General features: G+C 42.2%; 1 protein-coding gene across 8 annotated transcripts in view; it reads left to right on the forward strand.

Annotated features, from left to right (window-relative positions):
* Positions 1-12,350, forward strand: part of LOC145353309 (rho guanine nucleotide exchange factor TIAM1-like) — a 324,742-nt gene that overhangs the window by 83,405 nt on the left and 228,987 nt on the right. The window contains exon 1 of one of the 8 annotated variants that reach the window (XM_080203948.1): positions 1,764-1,783. The exons of 6 other annotated variants lie outside the window; for them this stretch is intronic. The gene's annotated coding sequence lies outside the window, so the exon portion shown is untranslated. Of the gene's footprint in view, positions 1-1,763; positions 1,784-3,770; positions 3,791-12,350 lie in introns of those variants that run through there. One more of the 8 variants, XM_080203949.1, reaches the window with a different exon arrangement.

Consider the following 12,350-nt stretch of genomic DNA (forward strand, 5'->3'; position numbering starts at 1 on the left):
GCTTGTGTTTTCACATATATAAGAACATAAGAACATAAGAAATAGGAGCAGGAGTAGGCCATCTAGCCCTTCGAGCCTGCCCCGCCATTCAATAAGATCATGGCTGATCTGTTGTGGCTCAGTTCCACTTTCCTGCCCTCTCCCCATAACCCTTAATCCCCTCTCTTATCAAGAACCCATCAACCCGCGTCTTAAAAATATTTAGCGAGGCAGCCTCCACCACTTCAACGGGCAGAGAATTCCAGAGATTCACCACCCTTTGAGTGAAGAAGTTCCTCCTCAACTCCGTTCTAAACCGCCTCCCCTTTATCTTGAGGCTGTGCCCCCTAGTCCTACTGTCTTTTTTGAGCGGGAAGAGTCTCTCCACCTCTATCCTATCCATCCCATTCATCATCTTATACGTCTCAATGAGATCTCCCCTCATTCTTCTAAACTCTAACGAGTACAAGCCTAGTTTATTCAGCCTCTCCTCATAGCTCAATCCCCTCAACTCCGGTATCAGCCTAGTAAACCTCCTCTGCACTCCCTCCAGGGCCAAAATATCCTTGCGCAGGTGCGGTGCCCAAAACTGCACACAGTACTCCAGCTGCGGCCTCACCAATGCCCTATACAGCTGCAGCAAGACCTCCCTACTTTTATATTCAATCCCCCTCGCTATGAAGGCCAGCATCCCATTCGCCTTCCTGACCACCTGCTGCACCTGCAAGCTGGGTTTTTGTGACTCATGCACAAGGACCCCGAGGTCCCTCTGCACCGTCGCCTGCTGCAGTTTTTCGCCCCGTAAGTAATAGTCCTTCCTACCATTCTTCCTACCAAAGTGGACCACCTCACACTTGCCAACATTAAATTCCATTTGCCATTTCCTGGCCCATTCGCCCAGCCTATCTAGATCCTTCTGCAGACTCTCCACACCCTCCGCACAATTTGCCGTTCCCCCAATCTTGGTGTCATCAGCAAATTTCGACACCCTGCACTCGGTTCCCTCCTCCAGATCATCTATATAAATGGTAAATAGCTGAGGCCCCAGCACCGACCCCTGGGGCACCCCACTAGTCACCAACCGCCAATCCGAATAGCACCCATTGACCCCCACTCTCTGCCTCCTATTTGACAACCAATCCTCTATCCACGCTAACACCCTACCCCCAACTCCATGTCCCCTGACCTGCAATAACCTCTTGTGAGGTACCTTGTCAAACGCCTTCTGAAAATCCAGAAAGACCACATCCACCGGCTCTCCTCTATCCACTGCCCTAGACACATCCTCATAGAACTCCAGTAAATTTGTCAGACACGACTTCCCTTTAATGAAACCGTGTTGCGTCCGCCCTATCAAGCAATTCCCTTCAAGATGCCTTGCAATTTCCTCCTTAATGACGGATTCTAACATTTTACCTACCACAGATGTTAAACTAACCGGCCTATAATTCCCCGCCTTTTGCCTGGCACCCTTCTTAAACAACGGCGTAACATTAGCCGTTTTCCAATCTTCCGGCACTTCCCGGAATTCCACCTGGAATTTTATGTGCATTTACTTGACCTATCTATGTTCTTTTGTGGACTCCTTGTATTATCTTCATAACTTACTTTATTACCTGTCTTTGTCCCATTAGCAAATATAGAAAGCATACATTTAGTCTCTTTCAGGTTAGTCATGGCATGGATCGATTCTGGCCTTCCAAATTGCCTGGTCCACTATAGTTTGCCTATTGCCGCAACAGGTCCACACCGGATGTCATCTCCCTGGCCGTACACTCAGCCCAGGAACACCTGGATAACAAAGGTACCTTTGTCAGACCCTTACTGATTTGACTACAGCTCGTCCTTCAACACCATTATCTCTACAAAACTCATCTCCAAACTCCATGGTCTATGGTTCAGCTCCTTCCTCTGTGACTGAATCCTGGACTTCCTAACCCACAGACCACAATCGGTCGGGGTGGGTAACAACACCTCCTTGATGATCGTCCTCAACACTGGTGCCCCACAGGGCTGTGTTCTCAGCCTCCCTACTATATTCCTTATACACCTATGACTGTGGTAAAATTCCCCTCCAACTCGATTTTCAAGTTTTGTGATACACCACTGTAGTGGGCTGGATCTCAAATAATGATAAGATGGAGTACAGGAAAGAACGAGAGAATCTGATGAATTGGTGTGACACTCCTCCTCAGTGTCAGTAAAATGAAGGAGATAGTCATCGACTTCAGAAAGCATTGAGGAGGACATAGTCCTGTCAACGTCAATAGGGAAATGGTTGACAGCTTCAAGTTTCTATGTGTCCAGATCACGAACAACCTGTGCTGGTACCTCTAAGCCGACACTATTGTTAAGGAAGCCCACCAACTCCCCTACTTTCTCAGGAGGCTCAGAAAATTTGGCATGTCCACTATGACTCTCACCAGCTTTTACAGATATGCCATAGAATGCATCCTTTTTGGTTGTGTCACAGCTTGAAATGGGTCTTGCTCTGTCCAGGACTGGAAGAAACTACAGAGGGTCATAAATGTAGCCTAGTCCATCACACAAACCAGCCTCCCATCCATTGACTCTGTCTACATTTCCTGCTGACTCGGAAAAGCAGCCAGCATAAGCAAGGACCCCATGCACTCCGGATACACTCTCTTCTGCCTTCTTCCGTTGGGACAAAGATACAAAAGTCTGAAGTCACATACCAGTCGACTCCAACAGCTTCTTCCTTGCTGCCATCAGACTTTTGAATGGACCTACCGTTTGTTAAGTTGATCTTTCTCTACACCCTAGCCATGACTGTAACACTACATTCTGCTCCCTCTCCTTTCCTTCTCTGCGAATGTTATGCTTTATCTGTATAGCGTGCAAGAACCAATACTTTTCACTGTATATTGATACATGTGACAATAAATCAAATCAAACCAAAAAAAATGCAAGTCATTGCTATAAATTAGAGATAGTTGAGGCTGCAGCAAGATCCTTGTGGCTTCACTTATTGCACCTCGCCTACCTGAAAATTATTTATCCCTACTCTCTGGTTCCTGTTAGCTAACCAATCCTCCATCCTAATATGTTAATCCCTTGCACCATGAGCTCTTATTTTGTGTAGTAACTTTTGATGTAGTACCTTTTTGAACGCCTTTTTAAAAAATCCAAGTGCTCCACAGTAACAGCTTCTCCTTTATTCACCTTTCTTGTTGCTTCACAGAACTCCAATAAATTAGTCAAATGAGATTTCTCTTTCACAAAACCATGTTGACTCCTAATTGCATGGAGTGCCTTGCTATAACCTCCTTAATAATAGATTCCAGCAATTTCCAGATGATAGAGGTTAGGCTAATTGGCCTGTAGTTTCCAGCTTTCTGCCTCCTCCCTTTCTTGAATAGAGAAGTCACATTCACTGTTTTACAATCTGATGGGACATTTCAAAAATCTATGGCATTCTGGAAAATTAAAATTAATACTACTCAACAGTCATTTCTTTTAAGACACCAAAGGACTTGTCAGCTTTTTGTTCCAGTATTCTTTTCAGTACCCTTCCCCTGGTGAGTGTAATTGTTTAAAGTTCCTCCCTTTCGCCTCCTGATTCACAATTATTTCCAGGATGTTTTTGTATCCTCTACAGTGTAGACAGACGCACACTATCTGTTCAATTCATCCGCCATTTCCTTATTTTTGTTATTTCCCATTCTAGCTCTCTAGAGGACTAACACTCATTTTATTAACTCTTTGCACAGAATATACAAAACAGCAATGAATCGTCAACAGAAAGTTAGCTAGAAATTTAAAAAACTGATTGAGACAGCTGTTTAAAAAGGTAAAGACCTGCCACTCATCTGTGTGGAATTATATGCTTTTATCTTTCAATTTGGTATTGTCTTTAAATTCTTTTGTTCACAACAAATGATGTGCCCTTCCTTTGGTCTTTTTTTCTCACTTGAATGTATCTTTTATGAAGATTATGAAATATCTCAAAATTTGCTCATGCATCTAAGAACATGCCCAGAACATGAACAGAATCAATAGAAGCAGGATTGGCCGTTCAGCTCATTCCACCGTTCAATGAGATCATGGGCTGACATTGGGGCTGAGACCTCAGTCTATATTTTCATAAAATAAATAGATATCCTGATGACGAGCTTCTGAAATTTTAAAAACTGGACAAAAACTTTAAGATGACTGAAGCCATGACTGACACTGACTTGCAAACAAAAAAAAATCTTGCTGGCAGTATCAGAGAAGATGGTGCTTCATTATCTCTGAAGAGATACTCATGATCCTATTGGCTGCCAGAACTAACCCCCCTCCCCCCACCCCGCCCCGTGCCCACCTATTCTGCCTTGCTGTACAGCAAATCAGTCGATTATCTTCCAACTCCTGATCTCTGGACTCAAATGAAATAATAATTCTTCACTCTTTTGCCTTTGCTCTGTGAACCTTACTTTCTCTCTCCCCCTCTTTCCTTGTATGAATGTTGCTAACCTCCTTCCATGTTTGTGCGAATAAACTAACCTTCTGAGTTTAGTCAATTTTGAGTTTGCTATGGGATTGTTAATAGGAAATGGGTTACACCAAAACCAAGGTGTGGGAAATATGCCATCACTTAGGGGGAAAATCAAAATCAAATTAACTTTCTTTTCATGGATAGTAGTGAAAGGAGAGATCAGGGTTGTTTGAATTAAACTTCCACCTGTGCATATCATTGATTTCCTATTTTAACATTACATTCCTGCACTGTCCCCATATCCCTTGATGTTTTTAGTATTAGAAATGTCTCAATCTCACTTTTGAGTTTGCTAATAACTGAGCCTCCACAGCTTTATGGGCCAGAAAGAGTTTTCTCCTCATCTCAGCCCTAGATGGCCTGCTCTACTGACCTGTCCTTAACCTACTTTGCCAGTTCATTTTAACCAGCTCTGTCTTCATGCCATCATAATCACCCTTATTTAAATTTAAAACATTAGTCTTAATTCCACTGTTCTCTACTTCAAACTAAACATGAACTTTATTCATTTTATGATCACTGTTACCAAGGGGCACCTTCACTATGGGATCATTAATTAATGCTGCCTTATTGGACATTCCCTAATCGAGTATAGCCATCTGATTAATGGTAAAATGTGCTGCTCTAAGAACCTGACCCAAAAATGTTCCAGGTACTCATTGTCCAGGCTACCATTGCCAATGTGATTCATCCAAACTATATTTAGGTTAAGATCATCCATAGCTCTGGTTATTTAGAAATGTAAGAGCAGGAATATATTCAGCCCTTGGAGCCTGCTCCACCATTCATTTTGATCATGGCTGATCATCAAGCGTAATATCTTGATCCCCCTGCCTCCTTCTCCTTTCCCCCATGTCCCTTGATCCCTTTAGCCCTAAGAACTAAATTTCTTGAAATCACACAACATTTTCGCCTCAAAGACGTCCTGTGGTAGTGAATTCCACAGATTCACCACTCTGGATAAAGAAATTTCTCCTCACTCAGTCCTAAAAGGTTGCCACTTATCCGCAAACGATGAGCCTTAGTTTTAGACTCCCCCACCATTGGGAACATTCTTTCTGAATCTACCTTGTGTAACCCTATTAGAAATTTATAAGTTTCTATGAGATCCCCTCTCACTCTTTTAAACTCCAAGAATATAATCCTAACTGACATAGCCTCTCCTCATATGACAGTCCTGTCATCCCAGGAATCAGCCTGGTAAACCTTCGCTGTACTCCCTCTATAGCAAGGGTATCCTTCCTCTGATAAGGACACCAAAACTGCTCACAAATGTACAAAATAGTCGATTTTAAAGGATACGATAACATGACACGAAGAAAATATCAATGGGATTCGACAAAGTCAGCATGGATTTATGACGTTTGACAAACTTTCTGGAGTTTTAAAGATGTAACTAGCAGGATAGCTAAGGGTGAACCAATGAATGTTGTTTATTTGGATTTTCAGAAAGTTTCTGTCAAAGCTCCACATATGAGGTTAGTTTGCAAAATTAAAGCGCATGGGATTGAGGGTAATATATTGGCATGGTATGAGAATTGGTTAGCAGGTAGGAAACCAAGCGTAGGAATAAATGGGCCTTAAGTGGCAGGCGTCGACTTGTGCGATCTCACAGGGATCAGTGCTTTGGCCCCAGCTATTCACAATGTACATCAGTGATTTAGGTGAGAGATCCAAATGTTACATTTCCAACTTTGCTGACAATAATGAAACTTAGTTGAATGTAAGTGGTGAGGAGGATGTTAGATACTTGAAGGTGATTCTAACCAGTTGAGTGAGTGGACAAATAGTAGCTGATGCAGTATAACATGTTTAAAGGTGAAGTTATCGAAGTGGAGAAGCAGAATGGCAGAGTATTATTTTAGTGATGGAAGATTATGAAACGTTGTACAAAACAATCTGGGTGCCATTGTACAGCAGTCACTGGGAGCAAACATGCCAGTAAAACAAGCAGTTAAGAAGGCAAATAGTATGTTGACCTTCATTGCAAGAGGACTTGAGTATAGGAGCTGGGATATAGCTGTACAGGTCTTTGGTAAGATCACACCAGCAATATTGTGTGCAGTTTTGGTTTCCTTATCGAAGAAAATATATAGTTGCCAGAGAGGGGAGGTTCACCAGACTGATTCCTGGGATGGCAGGATTGTTGTGTGAGGAGAGATTGGGTCGACTGGGACAGTATGCACGAGAATTTAGGAGAATTGTATTGAAATTTTATTTGAAATGTACAAAATTCTGACAGGGCAGGATAAACTGGACGTAGGGATCTGTACCTCTGGCTGGGGTATCCGGAAAAATGGTTCACAGTCTCAGGACACGGAGTAGGCCATTTAGACTGAGATGAAGAGAAACCCCTTCACTCAAAGGGTGGCGAACCTACGGAATTCTCTACCACAGAAGAATGTGGAGGCTACATCACTGAATATATTTAAATAGATTTCTAAATTATAAAGGTGTCATGGATATGAAGAGAGCATGGGAGTATGATGTTGAGATAGAGAATCAGCCATAATCATTATGAATAATGGATCAACCTTGAAGGGCCAGATGGCCTACTCCTGTTCTTAGATTCTCTGTTTGTATGTACACTTGTCCCTTCCTGACACACTCTGATCATTTCCCTTATTTCTACCTGGCTCATTTGCTTTGTCTTTGCTATTTAATTTGTCACATCTTCTCAAACTTGAAACCTGTTCCCACTATTTAGTTTAAAGATCTCCCCACCCTTGTTGTATAGCTTGCCAGAATACTTGCCCCAGCAAGGTTCAGGTAAAAATCATCTCAATGGTACAGCTTCCTCTTTCCCCAGTAATGATGCTGGTGCCCCATGAATCAAAACCCATTTCTCCCACATAAATCTTTGAACCAAACATTTGACCCTCTCATGATTTACTCTCCACCAACTTGCTTATGGCTCATGTAGCAATTCGGAGATTATTCCGTTGAAGCTCTGCTTTTTAATTTAGCCCTTGGCAGAACTCCCTCGGCAGAACTCCTTTCCAAGTTTTACCTATATTGTTGGCACCTATGTGGACTAGAATCCTCCCCCTATCATTACAAATTCCTCCCAGAACAGATGTCCTAAATCCTGGCACCAAGCAGGCATGAACATAGTTGGTATCACGGAAACATTTTTTAATTTTTAATCCCATATTTTATAAATATAAAAGGAACAGTTATTGAATTTGGTTATTTAGTGGTAATACTTTGTCCGATTGGTCGTATTGGTGAAAAAGAGGAGAAAGCTGATTTTATTTTTATGCTGGCTTATCATTAACAGTAACAAACAAAGGAATATTATATCTTGGAGATAAGTCTCTACATGCAGCAAAACCCAGTTAAATTATAATGATGGTAGTTGATCGATGTTGGGCTGAATAGCAGTCTATACCTTCTATTCAGCTCAATTAAAAAGGGGACTGCTGTTTATTAAAGCAGTGAGAAATTGCTTGACAAATATTGCAAGCTGAGTGATTTTGTAAGATAGATTTTGATTTTTTTAAACTTTTATGAATTGAATTAGAATTTGCCTCCACTTTATAATGCATTGAATTGAAATACTGAGGCAGCTTGTAGACTAAAACCTGTGGTGTGTGTCTTGTTAATAATAATATGCTTATCAATGTACATTTTTTTTCCTCACATGAATTTGAAGCCTCATAATACAGGTATTTTGCATATTGACTGCTTATATTCAGACAGTGGGCTGGTTAAGTTTGGGTCTGTTTGACAAGGTAAGATGTCTGACAACACCAGGTTTGAGTCCAACTGATTTATTTGATAGTAAACTCGCAAGCTTTGGGGGTTTGCTCCTTCATCAGGCAAATGGAGGGTTCTGGCCTCGGACAGTTTCAGGTCATCTATACGACAAGTCCAAAGATATAGATATTGATGATTTGACTTCCCGTATCAAAATCAACTGGCATTTGGTTTCTCAATCTATCACCAAGGTGGAAATGTTGCATGTTCATAAGCTATTATTGTCAAGAGATGTTGCTGGCATAAATTAGAAGAAAACAAACACTGCACAAAATCAGATTTTCTTTTCAGTCAAGCAAGACTTAAATTGTAATGATGCTTTCTTCTGGATATGACCAACATTATCTAATGCTGCAAATTTATTCGTGGACTTTAAGAAAAGTCACCCTCCGGATATAGATATTGCTAGCAAGGGCAGCATTTATTGCTCATGTTCTAGGTGGTCGGAAACGTGATTTGTGAGCTGATTTTTGAAGTTGATGAAGCGAATCCTGTATGTTGTACACACTTTGGCCACAGTGTGCCAACAATGAAGGGAATGGATATTAAAATGGTGGATGGGTTGCTGATCGAGTGGATTACTTTGGATCCAACGAGGCAAGAGGAGCGTATCCCATCACACTCCTTACTTGCACCTTGTGGGTAGAAGAGAGATTTTGTGGAGTCAGGAGATAAGCCACTTCCCATAGACTACCTATCCTCTGACTTCAGTAGTTGCAAAGGCATTTGTGTGGCTGATCCATTTTGTGCTTCTGGCCAATGGTTGTTCATCACAACATGTTGATTGCAGGGATTTAACAATGTCGTTGAATGCCATAGGAAGATAGTTTGACTCTCTTATTACTTGGCACATGTGTTGCAAGAATGCTATAGCCTGGATGTTGTCTTGCTGGGTGTAGGCATAGATTGCTTCATTATCTGAAGGATTGTGAATGCGGTTGAATGCTCAGTTGTCAATGAATGACCATAATTTTTTGTACATTCATAAGAGAATTTACAGCATAGAAGGAAGCCGTTTGACCCATGAATCTATGCTGGCTCTCTGTTAAGCAATTCAGTTATTCCACTCCCCCATTCTATCCCTGTAGTCCTGAAAGTTTATCACTCAAATGCCACCCTGTTTGATTTTTGAAATCATTAATTGTCTCTACTTCCACTATCTTCAAAGGCACTGAGTTCCAGATTGTTATCACATGCTGCATAGAAAGGTTCTTCCTCACATCCCTCCTTCTACCAAAATCTTTTTTTTGTCCCCTAGTCATTGTACTGTTAGTACAAAGTTTTTCTTTGTCTACCTTATCCAAACTTAAGAATCATTACAGTGCAGAAGCCATTTGGACCATTGAGTCTGCAATGACTGTCTTCCCATTAACAAGTATCTTATCCAGGACTTCTTCCTTGTCCTATCCTCGTAACTCCACAGGGGCGGCACAATGGTTAGCACTGCTGCCTTGCAGCGCCAGCAACCCAGGTTCAATTCCGGCCTCAGGTCACTCACTGTCTGTGCATAGTCTGCATATTCTCCCTGTGTCTGCGTGAGTTTCCTCTGGGTGCTGCGGTTTCCTCCCACAGCCCAGTGATGTGCTGGTTAGGTTGATTGGCTGTGCTAAATTAACTCTAGTGTCAGGGGATTAGCAGGGTAAATATAAGGGGTTGAGGGAATGGGGCCTGGGTGGGATTGTGATAGGTGCAGACTGAAGGGGCTGAATGACCACCTTTTGCACTGTAGGGGTTCTATGATATCCCATGACAAATTCACATAACCTGCACATCTTGGGATACTAAGGGGTACTTTAGCATGGCCAGTTTACCTAACCTGCACATCTTTGGACTGTGGGAGAAAAAACTGGAGCATCAGGAGGAAACCCATGCAGACAAGGGGAGAATGTGTGAACAGTCACCCAAGGCCAGAATCAAACCCATGTCCCTGGAGCTGTGAACTAGTAGAGCTTCACTGTGCTACTGTTTTGTCAAGATGGGAGTGAAGATAATTGATGAAACAGCCAAAGATGGTTGTGCCTAGGATTCTTCTGTAAGAACTCCTTCAACTATGTCAATGGACTGATGGTCACCAACAACCACAACCAATTTACTTTGTGCTTAGTGTAACTGGGAGGGATGTGGATTGGTTGGGAATGGGCTAAAATTAGGGGGAGGTTGAGGGCTAGAGATCATTGAAGTTGTTTCTGGAGAAACGTGCTGATGGATAGTGCATTGTGATGGATGTGAACAGTGTTGGGGGAGTCTTCTAATTTAGGAGGAGGAGTGCTTCTGCTCTTCCCAGCTCCATACTCTGGAATGTTACTTTCGAGTTTGTTTGCAAGCAATCCTTAGGACTGGTTTCTTTTAGTATCAGTCTCATCGATTGGGATGTACACCAAGCCGCATTCATAAATGATCCAATTCTTAGTGATGTCCAAAAGCTCTATACCTCAAGTCAAAAATTTCGTCCACATTTGTATGACAGCAGTCTTGCTTACTTTCCTTTGCCAGGTTTATATCCCAGTTTGCATATACCAGCCCATAAAATCTGCCTTATGTTCATATCATCCTCCCTTCACTTCACCAGTTAATTGGAATTTTATTAAAGTTATTAAGGTGTGCGTGCGTGTGAGAGAAGATTTGGGCACCTAGAAACTTGAAGCTCTCGACCATTTTCACTTCATCCCTGTTGAAGTTGACAAGTACAGCTCTCTGATAATAATCTTAGTTTCGATAATGGCAAATCTTGTCATTTTTCATTTGTGAACCTGGTCAATAAGTGGTGATCAGCTGGTTATTGACCAGGAGTGCCATTACTGAGCCTAACTGAGTCTCCATCTGATGTCCTTGCACACTCTTCCCAAATGGGGTAACTACAGCCTAATCTCCCTTCTTCCTTTTCTGAGGGGAGCGAGGTCAATTTTAACGCCACTGCTGCTGGAGTGAATAATCTGAATGTAGACAAGGGCCCCCTGTATTTATAGAATAATTACTTGTAATGTTTGGATATGATTGAGTTCCCAAGGCTACTGATAACTCATGCACAGGTTGACCTCGTTTTCAAGTGGGCACATCAGCCTTTAGACTTAAGGCACTCAGCTAGCTGAAAACAAAGCCTCTGGAACTTATTTTATTCAATGCAAAATCATTTATTTGAGAAATGACAGTTGCCTCACTTTCTTTAGTGGAGATCTACTTGTGTTAAACAAGTTATCTGGTCAGTGAGGGTTAAATCTCTCATTCTTACCCATTCTCTTTTTACATGAGTGCTTGGGCAGCTGGATAATAAACTGTTTGGCCTTTAACTTGTCTCATTTCCTGCAAATAAAACTTGTGGCTATGTTTAGTTTTATTTGTTAGTCACAAGTAAGGCTTGCATTAACACAGCAATGGAATTCCCCTAGTTGCCACACTCTGGCGCCTGTTTGAATCAATGCATCTAACCAGCATGTCTTTGAGAATGGGGGAGGAAACTGTAGCACCCGAAGGAAATCCACGCAGACACGGGGAGGACGTGCAAACTCCGCACAGACAGTGACCCAAGCCAGAGATCAAACCCAGGTCCTTGGCGCTGTGAGGCAGCAGTGCTAACCACTGTGCCATCATGCCATCCCTGACTACTAGCATGGATCCTAGTTATGTCTTGTTTTGTGGGTTACGTTTGATCCTAATCAGGCACGTTCCCATCCAACTCTTTTTCTATGGCGTCAATGATGCTTCATGCTCTCATCTAGATCTGGAAAAATATATCAATTTTTGCTTCCAGTTTTCACCCCTCTCTCAGCTTCACATGGTCCATCTCTAACACTTCCTTCCTTGAACTCTTTGTCTCCATTTTCAGTGATAGATTGACCATCAGCATTCATTACAATTGCACCAAATCCCACAGCTACCTCAAGTACAGCTCCACCACATCTGTTCTGATGATGCTACTTTTGAAAATAAAGCTTCTGACATGTCAGCCTTTTTCCTTAACCAATGTTTCGTCCCACTCTTTCATTGACACTCAACCGGGTTGATCAATCTCCTGCAGCTCTGCCCTCAACCTCTTCCCTCCCTCCCTGAACCATGATAGGGTCCCCCACATCCTCACTTTCCATTCCATCAGCCTCTGTATTCAAAGGATCATCCT

This window comes from Carcharhinus amblyrhynchos, chromosome 15 (assembly GCF_965287045.1).
Source record: "Carcharhinus amblyrhynchos chromosome 15, sCarAmb.v2.hapA, whole genome shotgun sequence".
NCBI classification, from domain to species: Eukaryota; Metazoa; Chordata; class Chondrichthyes; order Carcharhiniformes; family Carcharhinidae; genus Carcharhinus; species Carcharhinus amblyrhynchos.